General features: G+C 31.0%; 1 protein-coding gene across 1 annotated transcript in view; it reads left to right on the forward strand.

Moving 5' to 3' along the window:
• The window catches only part of LOC118186581 (BCL2/adenovirus E1B 19 kDa protein-interacting protein 2-like), a 107475-nt gene that overhangs the window by 18314 nt on the left and 75156 nt on the right, over positions 1 to 14005 (forward strand). The window lies entirely within an intron of this gene.

Below are 14005 nucleotides of genomic sequence, written 5' to 3' on the forward strand. Positions count from 1 at the left end.
TTATTAAATTAAAATTTTGGATTATTCTTTATTAAATTAAAATTTTGGATTATTCTTTACAAAAATTATTTTTAATACCAGAGTAATTCAGAGTCGAAATACAGAACTGGGCATGCGTAATGCAGATTCGAATGCGTAATGCAGAATCGAAACACCTAAAACGGAAATAACGTGGGAGGATTAAAAAAAAAAAACAAAAGTAAGGGACTCAGGCATCTTCCGCAGCAGATGTTACCATGGTTACAGGGCAAGCCACCCACGGCATTCCTAAACATCTTATTCCAAAGCCTATAAGGTTGTTTTTAATGGAAGAACTCTATCACAGTTTGTTATAAGATTTAACTGGCCTTATGTATCTGATTTAACGTTGATAAACTATTTAGTACGAATGGGTTGAATAGTTGGGTTGAAGCATGTGAATATCTAAAAAAGGAATAACATATAAAATTGGTTAAAACAGAAAAGAATGAAAAGGGGAAAATAATATATTTCATTGTAAAATGGAATAACACAAAAATTTCTATATTTCGAAGTTGTCTTTCAATAATATAAGAAAGTGGTGAAGAGAATTTCAGGTCGCCTATGTAGTGAAAATTCTTATATTTTTATGTTTGGTTTATAAAGGCGCTTCTCTTTTTTTTTTTTCGATTCCCTCCATTTTCAATAATTATAAAAGATTTAACTTTAGATTATTTTCCTCAAATTTTCCTAAATCGTTAGGCTCAAATCACTGGATTTTAGATTAGAATTGATAAAATTATGAACTTTAGTACTTACTTGAAACTATATCAGTAGCAGTTTCAGTTCAAGGACTCAAAATATAATGCAAAAGCATATCGAAATATAATTTTAATTCTTTTTACAATTTTCTACATTTCTACAGTTTTCTAAAAAAATAGCCTAGTGATGTTTTCACCAAGTTATCTTAGTAAATTTAAATTCTGATTGAAAGTTACTATTGAAAATAATTTTTTGGTATAGCTTAGATGTCAAGTATGTATGTACTTGGTATTTATGGAAATTTTCCAAACTTAAAGTTCGTATATAAGGAAAACTACTCAAAATTCAGTCTGAGTTTTATGCATATTTTCTACAATATATTTTATCTGAATTGTAATATCTGTAAACCTTGAAGTAAAATATAGTCAAATTCTACTGAAAAGATTCATATTTTTATTTTTACTTCCCCTCGGTTTAGATTTTAAATGGGATATCAGAAAAAGAGTTCAGAACTTGATTGAAAATGTAAAAGGACATATTCTTAAATGTTTCGTGTTTGAAATGCATGGGATCGAGAAGTTCCTTATACCTTAGACACGTAGGTTATTTATTTTTTGAATACATCGTTTTTCCCTAAAGATATTTTTTCTTCGCCCAAGGAATCCTTGTTTTTTCCCTTACAGAAATTTCTAATGAAAGGTATTAGAGTCATGAATTTTACGTTCCTGACAAGTAAAAATTGTTTAAAACTTTTGAGTCATGTCAAAGTTTATTTGAATGAATGTGTATATATTTCTCTATGACTAATTATTTAATGATAAATTTCGAAGATTACCTTAGTGTATCTACTAATTCGATGAGTTTTCGTTTAATGCTAAATGGGCTGGAAATCCAGAAGTTAATAGTACTTTTTTTTTCCTGAACAAAAAATCGATTCATTTGATGCTTTTAAATTCCACAGATGACAGTCCGAATTGCGTGAATTCATTCGGGTTGGATGTGCATTTTTATCCCAAACTAAGTCTACCTTTTCTTGAAACCTCCGAAGAACAACATGCTTTCGTGGCGTAACAGTAGCACACTCGGGGCGTATTTGACAGGTCCAGGTTCGAGCAATGCCATCTTGATGGGAGAAGGTCCAAGCTAACGTTTGGTGACGTCACAGCTAAGGACAATCAGCCAAACTGATCTTGAGTCAGGGCGCTTTCTTTTTCCCGGTAGTATATGAGAAACAAATATATTCTTCTCTTCCTATAAGCAGTATTTAAAAACAAATACCTGAAGAATGGATTACTAATCTTTTACACTTAGGCGACGGTACTGCATCTTAGGGGAGTTTCTCAAATAATATTAATTTTTGTTCGCTAATCAATAGCATGCTTTACAATACTATATCTTTTGTTACATACCATTATATGCAGTTTAATAGCATTAAACACTACAAACTCAAATAGTTTTAAACTAATTTAAAAGAAATATTATATCAAATTTTTAACCACGGTGTGACTAGCATTTAAAACTAAATATTTTCTCTTATTTCCAAGCAATACAAGAAATTATGTTTTTGCTGTCTCATATAAAAAATCGTACTCAGAAATTCGGGAGCTGCAAATATTAATATTTCACGTTACGTCAAAAGGACATTCAAGAGAGAGTTATGCATTTCTTAGATATAAGATTTATCAATGTTTAGATTTAACTGTTAATAGCATAATTTTAAGATAAAAATATATTACTTTTAAATTAATCTGGGAACATAGCGATATAAATGCATTCCATTTCTTCATTATTTGATTTACACATAGATTTTGACATATTGATTCTTTTTGCCTTTGTTATGCATAGACACATATCGAAAGATGTTCAATGTAAAAATTTGCAGCAATTAAAAAATACTCATTTTCATAACCAAACATCTGTTTCATAAATTTAAATACCCACCGAAATGTCTTCAACAAGATACCCCAAATTACTAATATTAAATTAATGTATTAATATGGATTTATTTTTCAATTTCTGAGATTTTATTTGTTTTTTAAAATGATAATTATCATCAAAAATTTGAATAATTGGTTTATTGAACTAAGGGAAACCTTACAGTGCTACAATAGTCAAAAATCAAAATCAAAATTAAACATCAACATCAAAATGTTTAACTGCAGTAGAAACATTTTGCATTTTTAAAGAGGTTGAATATAATACTTTTTTCGAAAGTGCTTGAGCTATTTGTATAGAATGGTGCTGCTCTATGATACATAATATTTTTTTCAAATGGAATAGACTTGCATAATACAGCTTATTATCTGTATCATTGAAAGATGGTTTGATTGGTTTCAGTTTGGTTCAACCTATTATTCCTTATACATTTCAGTAAATAAACTAAATCAAATAGTAAAAAATCTTTTTTCCCAAATAAAATTCATTTTCAATAGCAGACACCATATGACCATTGCATAGCAGTTAGAGTTAACATAGCTGTTGTCGGAAATTATAGGAACAACCTCGAAGCCACAATAATGAACAAATTTTAACACCTGTAATGTCTGAATTTTTAAATCGTTTGGCGTGAGATTATGGACAGGAAACACTGCAACAACTTCTTTATTTGAAAATATGATTGAAGAAATCACAATGGTTTAAACTGTAAGAGCTTTTTGAGGAACATCTGTACGAGACAAACCTTCAGTTTTACCATTCTTATGTGCAGTAATAAGTTTAATACAAATCTTATCCAGTAAAAGATTCCCAACCTCTTCATGATTTTGTAGTCATGAAGATTTATGAGATAAATACTTTGCATTTAACCTTGTGTCGGGGGTTAAATGAAAAGTATTGATCTCTTAAGTACCCAACATTTAATGTTAACATTTTTATGTAGGAAGAATGCCGTAAAATCAAGGGCTAGCTTTCTCGTATCGGAGAATAACACGTAGGACTGCTATAAAATAATGTGCAAGTTCATGTCATCATTTCAGCTGTGTAGGTTGGGCATTTAGCTTTAAATAATGAAATCTTTTCCCTAAAAAACTTAATCTGTATATCATAATCTGTTCTGATGAATTTTCAGAACACTTCTGAAGAGTTTCAGTTACCAAATCCAGCATTTCTTCGACTATTTTTGAGGTTTTTCTTATAACTGTTCAATTGATTTGAAAGGTTTTCAAATTTTGACCACTTATTACATAGTATATCTTTTCTCAAAAGCCATTAAAACATATTTGTTATATTTAAACTTTCACGAAGAACTGAAACAGTTAAATCATGCTCGACTTTAAATGACACAGTCACTGCTGGGCAACATTTCATCTCAATACGCAAAAAAGTATAGAATCAGATGCTTTCATTATTTTCTATGTATATGATAATTTACTGCTATTAAGTTTCAAAAATTCTGAAAAGAAGGCAGTATTGTCTGCAGCACACAGTTTCTTTTTAAATTAATTTCACACCGTTCCTTTATTTCTCTTGTCCTGTCTTCTAGTGTCTTTCGCTTTTGTGGTAAAGGACAAGATGACTATTTAGATTGACCGTAAAAAATAGTCAGATATGCATCTTTTGATAAAACTGGCACTTTTCTTTAAAGTGTTAATACTGTCTCATTAGGTCGTGTTGCTTTATCGTCTCTTATGATGAAACGTTCATCAAAATACAAAATGCACACATAAGCACATGATCCTGGTACAAAGTCTTTCCTATTAATTTTACTAATTCATGTTTTACACAGTAGTTCATCTTTGAGGAACTTAAAAGTTGTAATATGCTGTTCATTTGGCTAAATAATTTAACTTATCTCGGAAAGTTACATTTTCGCGGCATCTGTAAAAGTTCAATTAACACTGTATTATGCACCTTAATTAAATAATAACTAGAAAAGGAATTACAGTGAATTATTTAATGGTATATAACTAATGCGCTGTAGATTATAATTATTAATACGCCCCTATTTAAGCTTAGTGAATGTACAAAATATAAGAACAAGCTCGAGCTCAATATTTTTTAACTTTATTATTATTATTATTGTCTAATTTAGAAGAATAAATTATTCTAATAAAATTATTATTATTACTGTCTAATTTAGAAGAAAAAATTATTCTAATAAAAATTACGAGATTCGTGTGTGATACATAGTTTGAAAATGAAAAAATACAAGAGAAATTTATTGGATTGTTATGATTTTAACATGAGTGTTACGGCATATGTAATAAATATTATTAGAACATGAATAAAAATGGGGGGGGAGGGAATCTCTTTATCAAAAAAGTGTGTGTTTTGTAACGCGAACTAACTTTTAAGAAGTGAAGATCAAACAGAATTAATTAAAGGAAAACATCAAGCAAACATAAAGTGAGATAGTAAATAAACTTAACTTTCGATACATCTTGCTAAAAGTTAAATTTATTATATTTAAGGAATATTTAATGCTATTTAACTTCTAGCTTAATCGTACGCTCTGTTTACGCTCATAGTGTCTGAAGATGGCCTTAGTACTATTGCCTTCGCTCGTGACATTACATCAGGGAAGAACCTCTTTGGATTTGGCCTTCTCCCATCAAGATGGCCTTGGTTCGAGTCCCAGAGAGGGCATAGGTCATTTTTCATATCTCCTGCTTCAAAATAACCTAATGACTCTATATAATCATACTGAAGACTTCTTATGGGATTATATGAAAAATCAGGTATGCACCTTATTATCCCGTGATGTTAACGTTGTATGAACCCTTATTAGCCAAGCAAGCAAGCTTATTAGCCAAGCATACAGCGCCTGAAAATGCTGCAGAATTTTCAACAGGAGTTTCTACTTTGAATATAGAAGTGTATTGTTGCTGCTGATGTTCACAGCGACCATGTTTAATTATTAATACTGACATTTCATAATTCTAGAATATTATTTTGTGCTTTTCTTCATAAAGTCTTAATAAAACGTTTCTTATCATATTACGTATTGATGTTTGGAGAGAACTCGTAGCTCATTAGCAATTTTTCCATGCATAACTTTAGTGTTTAATTTTGGTTTAGTTTTACTTAAATACTTTAATTAGTGAGCTTTAACTAAGTGGACAAATAGAAACTCCTTTTTTGCTAATAACCCTTGAAAACTGTCACAGATGAAATTTCACGCTATTTGAATTTTATTTTAGTATTTATAAATACTTCCTCGACTAGCAACATCAGATTATTTTCTCTTTCTTTATTATGTTAATAGTTTTAATGCTATCATGCAGCAGATCAATTCTTTAATATATATATATAATAAAATTTATATGATTTGATATTTTAGTTGTGGTGGTGTAAGGTTTAATTTTAAATTAGTCAACTATTTTTATGTTAATTCTTTTCATTATTATATTTTCTTTCAACAGTCTTCATTAAAATGTAAATTAATTCAACTACAGATGCACAAGTAAAGTATGTCATAGTTAGCTTGCATCGCCAACATTTAGCTGTATGTTTTTAAGTCTCCGTTAGAATTTAAATTAGTTTAACTATAAAGGCATAAGTAAAGTATATTTTAATTTGTTTGCATTGGCTATACTTTACTGTTTATTTAAAAACAAGCAAGTGTCTCTGCGCTTACTCACATTAGTTACTGAGCTAAGCTAGAGCCCGGTTGATAAGTTCAGTTTTGCATGTAAATTAATATTAAGAGATAATTTGTTTTGATGAGATCGTTGTTTCCAGTAGAATATTGAAATAATTTTATTTTAATTTAAATTCTTTGAGTTACCTGGCTTTCTTTCCGCAATTAACGGTAGCATGTATGTGTTTTTTAAATATATACATATGTAAGATATAACAAAATATGATAGCTGCTTTAAAAATAACTGGCGACCTCAAAATTAACGATTCTAGATTTGGTGCTCTCCTTCTAAATTCATCTGTTCTAACAAATTCGAGATCCTTCCATGATTATATAACAACCTAAAGTTAATTAAGACACAATAACACGCCTAATAAATACTAAATCAGAAGTCAAACAACAAAAATCAGCGTTATATTCACAAAATTTTCACAGGACTAGTTTCGATGGTTTTACCGAACCATCATCTTCAGCTGCAAAACCGCAAATGAACAAGATAGGAAATAATGTTTAGATAAGATAAGAAAGCCTGGACAAGAATAAGCAAGTGGCGCCATCTGTTGGCGAAACCAGAACTAAAACATAATTTCCCTAAAAGCTGAAGGCAAATTTGGATTGGAATTAGGATCGTTAACTAGAACAGAAAGATTTTTATGAATGTGAAATGCCTCTAGAAAATCCAGTTCTCCAATGGAAGATGTTTTTTGAATAATTTTGGCAGCAGAAAACTTGAAAGTGTGATTTTCGGACCAACAATGTTGAGCAACAGAAGACTTCTGTCTTTCCTTTTTTCTAACATATGCCTCATGTTCTTTGACGCGAAATTTTAAGGCTCTCTTAGTTTGGCCAATGTAAATTAAACCACACTGGCAAGGAATCCTATAAATACCCCAGGAATTCATATCCGGAATGGGGTCCTTGAGTATAGAAGTTGGAATTTTATTGATGGGAGAGTAAACAACCCGAAAGTTAAATTTCTGCAAAATATGTGCAACTTTATAGCTAATTGATGGAAAGAAGGGAATGACAACAGAATTTTTATAATCTCCTAAAATAAGAGTGTGGCTTTTAGTGTGTTGAGATGAGAATTTTTTAACTGCTTGATTAATAATGTTGGGTGAAAAGCCCCTGTCAATAGCTATTGCTTTTAAATAATTTAGTTCTTCATCAAGGGCTAGTTTGGAGGAGCAAACTTGAAGAGCACGGAAAACATAGGAATAAAATGAAGCTAACTTTTGTTTAGTCGGATGACATGATTTAAAGTGTGGTGGAAGGCAAACCGATGAAGGTTTACGGTAAACTGTAGTACTGAAGTTGGATGTGTTACGTGTGACCAGAATGTCGAGAAACGGAAGAGAATTGCAAGTCTCAAGTTCAAAAGTGAACTGAATAGCAGGATCAATAGAATTCATTGTTGAGAGAACTTTATTTAAATCATCTTTATTACCTTCAAACAGGGTAAAAGTATCGTCTACGTAGCGGAACCATGCCGGGAAGTTTAAAGTTTCAAACAATTTTGATTCATAATAATGCATGTAGATATCAGCCAGGATGGGACTGAGGGGGCTTCCCATGGCTAATCCCTCAGTTTGCTTGTAATATTTATTTTGGAAAACAAAATGTGTTTGTTTCAAACAGAGTTGAGTGAGAGAAATTAGCTCATCAATTTCGATGCAAGAGAAATGAAATTCGCGAAGTCTGGTTTCTAGACATCTTAATGCACCCTCCACTGGGACATTGGTGAATAATGATTTTACATCAAAAGAAACCATGAGTAAATTACTAGGAGAAATGTTTTTAACCTTTTTTACAAACTCTATTGAATTTTTTATGGTGTAAATGTTATTGTCTAATAGAGTGGAAAATCTAGAAACTAAATATTTAGCTAATGGATACGAGGCAGTACCTAAATTTGATACAATAGGGCGGAAAGGAATACCAATTTTATGAATTTTGGGAAGAGCATATAATCTGGCACGATTCGCAACAGATGGGATAAGCGAATGTTTTAAGTTGCTTGAAATGATTTGCGAAGATTTGATCGCAGTTTTTATTTTGGATAAGTCCGAAGGTGAAGGATCTTTAGGGATCGGATTATATGGTCCTTCGTTTAAGAGTTTAGTGACACCATCGATGTAAGTGTTCTTATCCATGACGACTATCTGGCCACCTTTGTCGGCCTTTGAAATGACAATATCCGGGTTAGAATGAATCTCGCGCATTGTAGCTCTTTCTCTCGCAGTTAGATTTGGTTTCAAAGGTTTATTATTGAATTTCACATTATGAGCGATAAGATGCCTAATCATTTCTTTCTGTGAATCTGAAACTTTACTGAACTTGAAAGCTTTTTCGATAGGAGCCAAAATCTTTGGAATCGAGGGTTTACAGGTTTGTGAGAAGTTAAAATTATATTTTAGAATTCTCTCTTGTTCTTCTGAAAGACTAACATTAGAAATATTAACTATTGGCTTGATGTTTACAATGGGAAGATTTTTTGAACTACTTGAACTGGAAGACTGTAAAAGAAGTTTTTCGAATTTAACTGCAAGGGTGTTTTTATGACGGTTAACTGCATTCTCCGTTCTAGACCAAGACTTTTGTTCAAGGGCAGTGAATTTTGGATATGATTTAGCGAGTTCCAGATGAAGCTTATAGAGTTCATGTTCAATTTTGGACAATTGTTGACGTGTATCCCTTATCACGGACCGAAGTAAGGCAAGCTTGCAATTTAACAGAATTCTTGAAACGCGACTCGAAGGTTTTTGATTAGATTTGATTTGAATAAAATTGGGGATCAATTTTTTACATTTACATTTAAGTAAAAAGTCAAGATGATTCAGGAATTTTTGCCGTTTCAGGCGTAATTTAGTGAAACGATTAACGGATGAAGGCATGATAAACAATGCAGAAAATCAAACTAAATTAACTGAGCAATAATAAAGTACACACAAAACAGCAGAAAAATCCGTCACTGAAATGAATAGAAAACAAACCGTTAGTAAGCAAAATGCATGAAATCAGACAAGCAAAGCACAATATCCAAATGTACAAAACATAAACATAACTTGAAAATTTCAAAAATGTACTCACCGAAACTCCTACAATCACAAAATGGCGGCCACACCACGTGCAAAAAAGAAAGCAAAAAGGCACAAATTATGTGATGTTTGAAATTATAAATACCGAAAGAAAAAGAAAATTTTTTTACAAACTTGCAATTTGCAAATAATATATTTATTGTTTTTAAACATATTATCTAGCTTACAATTATTGGAAACAAAACAGTCTTCTGTTCAATCTTTTATATAATTGTTTAAAGAAATATTTACAAATGTACTCAGTATTTTCCTGACACTATTAAAAAAATAACAACGGGGAGATTTGAAAGAAATTGTTACCACATAATCCTCGATTATTAGTGCCCAGTTTAAAACTGAAAATGAATGAAATTCTGATTTTGACACTATTGGAAAATGCATTTCATATTTTCTGGATATTAGCCCTTTGAAAATACATTAATTATGAACTGCAGCTCTTATTTCTAAAAACATGCACCAATCTATAATTTCTGTTGTTTCTGATTATAGGAGAACATTATCCGTTCATTCAGTCAGCGCATTATCTAAAATCAATAGCCTTCCGTTGCATATTGCACATAGAAGTTTTGAATAATATGCACGGTAACTTGTTATGCATATTAAATCTTCTGTTAATTGAACATCACAAAAAGAAAATCCTTTTTTTCATTAGTGATGAATTTCTTCATTATTAAAAACATAAATAAAAACTGAGCAATGAAAATAGAAATATATATGAATATAGTAATAAAAAAAACCTAAATTCAAATACTCACATTCCTCATAAGGTATTTTCTCCTTCTTTCCGGTCCGTCTTCGTGCCTTCGAAATAGCACATTAGGTACGAGAGGTATACGAGAGGTCCATGTTCGAGTCCCGGCGACGGCGCTGCACATTTTTCACATCTCCTGCTTCTTAACTTAACTTCTTAAGTAACTTAATGAATCTACAACCTAATTGGATAGTAACCCAGCAAAGAAATTAGTAAAAAGTAAAAAGACAGAAAGACAGTAATTTTTAAAAGACATTAATCATGTCATGTTTGGAAGTGTAAGAAAGATAATAAAAGCTGCAATCAGTACAATAAAATTACTTAATGATTAAATTTTTTTAAGTTTGTTTAATATCATTGGAAGTAGAAAACTTATATCTGTTAAAAGTTTTCTAAAATACCTGTAAATGTATTCGGTATTTTCATGATACGTACTTTTAAAAAATCTCAGTTGCAAGACTGACAGATTTCTTTACTCAGTATTTCATAACAATTATTATTAATTTTAACAAGTTAGAAAATTAAATGCTGAATTTTTCATGTTTTAAAAAGCATTTCATATTTTTCGACGAAATCAGTAAGTTATTTAAATTCAAACACATTTCTTTGCAAACCACGTTTCAAGTAATGTGCATAATAGTAACCCGCTACGTACTATATCCAAATTTGCTGTTTATTATCGATATATTTAAATCCACATAGAAAATAATCAAATAAAGAATCACCTGGTTGCTAAATTTATTGCAAATCCTAATTTATCAAACATATTTTTTTTTTTTTTTTTTTTTTTTGTTTTTGTTTTTGTTTTTTAACTTTTTGCAACATGTTTGAATGTTGTAGTAATACACTCTTCACTCGAAGCGTTCGCTCTTTTTTCAAAACGTATGTGCAGTCTCATGAAATGCAATCCCTGGTATCTGAGGGTGCATATTATATCAAGTTTCTAAATAATCGGCTTAAAATTTACTTGTTGATATCCATGTATAAAACATCTGCTTGTAACAACATCTTTGCGAAAATGTTTTTCGCAAACAACGCGTCTTTTAATGAAATGAAACTGGCTAAGAAATTTTTTGACATTGTAATAGCACATTTTCAGTCATTTTTCGGAAACTTCTGAACACCAAAGCATCTTTTTTCCCAATTTAATTGGATTTACAGTTTGGAAAGCAACAATGACCAACATTAATAATACTTAAAAAGATATACGAACACCGCGTGGTCAGCTTCAAAGGGGCGAAGCGATTGATGGCAAAAAATGACTCATCCCTGAATTGCTTGTAAATGTTATTTTTATTTAATTTTTATCTAACTAGTTAACTTTATAGTTGGTTTTCCTATCTGCTTTAGTTCATTTTTGTCCATTCGCTTGAGAAGTATATTAATGAAGAAAGAATAAAAAATATTTATGTAGAGGCACAAATATGACTGACTGGTTTATGAACTTAACTATTGGTTTTGCATGAAAAGCTACTTTCTTGTGTTGCTACTAATCCTTGTCAGCTTCCAAATATTAAACTATGCCTGCTGCAATTTTTTCAGAAGATTTAAAATGTATGGAGAATAAAGCTGACTTAAGATTAAATAATTTTTACGGCTTAGAATGAAATAAAATGACAAGTAGGCTTTCTTCATGGTTAAATTTCTTTTGCTATTGTATATATGAAAGCTGTTTCAAAAGAAATGAAAATAAATCTGCCTAATATTATGTAAGTTTACATATAATATTTTTACAAACTAACAAACATCGTCAAATATCTATGTATTACCTGTTGACAGACTGGTTTTTCTTCTATACTAAAGTACTACTCAGCATAGTTACCATTTTAAGCGATGCATTTTAGCCATCGTTGAATCCGAATGTAGAATCCTGTTTAGAAAAATTCACTTGTGCTCTTAATGACCTATTACTAACGATAATGCCTAAGTAAACATCTTATAGTCTTTGTGGACGTCGGACAGACTGCATCTTTCTTTTGTCAGGAGCTCGATGTCAGGAGCCCTTTATTTCTGCCTAGTATCCATTATTTACTTCCGAAGAAGGAAAATGGTTATTATACGCTTCTATAGAAGAAGAGTCATTCCAACAACGTTTAGAGTTTGGAAGATTTATGTCAGTTAATAAAAGCTTTAGGCCAATCGTCGCATTATCTTTTGTTAGGCCATTTTAGCGACAGAAATATTGCCATTGTAATTAGACTGGCAGCTGAAAAAATGTTTATTTTAAATCTGTAAAATTGTTTATTGTGATTGTTTAAACGACAGGCAACGGAACGGGAAATAAAGCAATAAGTATAACTACAATCAAGCCTTAGATTTTCAATTTTAATTTGAGCAAAAAATACATTTAGCGAAAAGAAATGTAAAAAGGCCAAGTTAGCAAAGCTCGATGCAGTTCATAAACTGGAAGTAATAACTTTTACAAGATGAGACATTTAAAAGTGATGATGAATAAAGTGTAGTTACAACAAGCTGGAAGGTATTAATGTGAAGATATTCTCTGCAGTTAAAGGAAAGGGCTGGCTCCTTTGAGCCACCTACAACATTTCCCAGTTATTTACACTAGGCACTACTTGTTGACTGTTTAGTACATGAAGCTTGAAAACCACCATATTGACTGAGGTTTGATTCATGCTCAAATAAGGTTGCTTTACAAGAAGGTGAGATTTTTGTGATTTTCTAATTTATCAATATAAAGAAAATATAGATATGAATGAGACGTTAATAGTCTTTTAATTGTTACTGATAACATTTAAAACTGTGTTAATTCAGCGTTATTTGGCTATATTAACAATGATTGTTTACTTTGTTATAACCGAAATCACGGACGTATTACATACAGACTGCTAGTTGCCTTCAATGAGCCAGCCTGCGTTGCTATGAATGGGCTGATGGCCTAACCATAGAAACCATATCGAGGCTAATATTTTGTAACTTTTTCAAGCTGAAGAATAAAATGTCTCTGTATCTGATTTAACAAAACGCTATCAGGAGTAATTAAATCTATAATTAGATAATTATCTAATTTACTTTGTTATAAGCTATTACTCTAATTTTAATCTACCTAATGGACAAGCAGCAACAGTAGGGACGGCAATGAATGGTTTTGCTAAAAGAGGGGTTTGGCGAGTGAGGTATTTCAAGATCTCATTTTGTTGCAGCAGTGAAAACTGAAACGAATGATGTTCTTGTTTAGAAGTTCCTGACACAAGTCTAACTGTTTCTACTAGTGGACTGTCACATGACATGCAGACTCCAGGGAGAAAATCTGTTGCAACTACCAGTGGAACAGAATCAAAACCGCTTCCAGCTTGTCCTGGGGTCAGAAAAGGGATCAAAATAAATTTTGCGAAAAATGCAACTGAACTTATCAAAAACGAATATTTGATGCAGTAATTTGTGTACGATTTATGGTCTAATATTAATAGTAGGTTTAATAATTATTTTATGCTATTTGAAAATTTTCAAGTTATGGTTATTGTTCTTCTTATACAAGCCTAACTGTAAACTACCCTCAAATTCTCATTTTCATTTTAAATTATTTCTAATAAACGAAATTCAATGTTATTTCGTAGATTCTCACATCAGGCCTATTTTATGATTATAAAGACTAAACTACGTAAAAAATGCAACTCCTGATTCCTTGTAAATAATGCGAAGCTATTAATATGTTTCAATGTATTTCAGTGGTCTGTGTTAGTTTCTAACTAGCATTTTATATTTACGAATCATGCTCAAAATAATTTTAATAATTTTATTGACTTACATTAAGATTATACGGTATTAATAAGAAAATAGCTACCAGCTCATTCTAAAAAACCCTCCGGCTCAGTGAAGGCGACCGGTTTTCTTCACTGG

This window comes from Stegodyphus dumicola, chromosome X2, assembly GCF_044657685.1.
Source record: "Stegodyphus dumicola isolate Sdum_Otavi_A_Nest chromosome X2, ASM4465768v1".
In the NCBI taxonomy this organism is placed as follows: Eukaryota; Metazoa; Arthropoda; class Arachnida; order Araneae; family Eresidae; genus Stegodyphus; species Stegodyphus dumicola.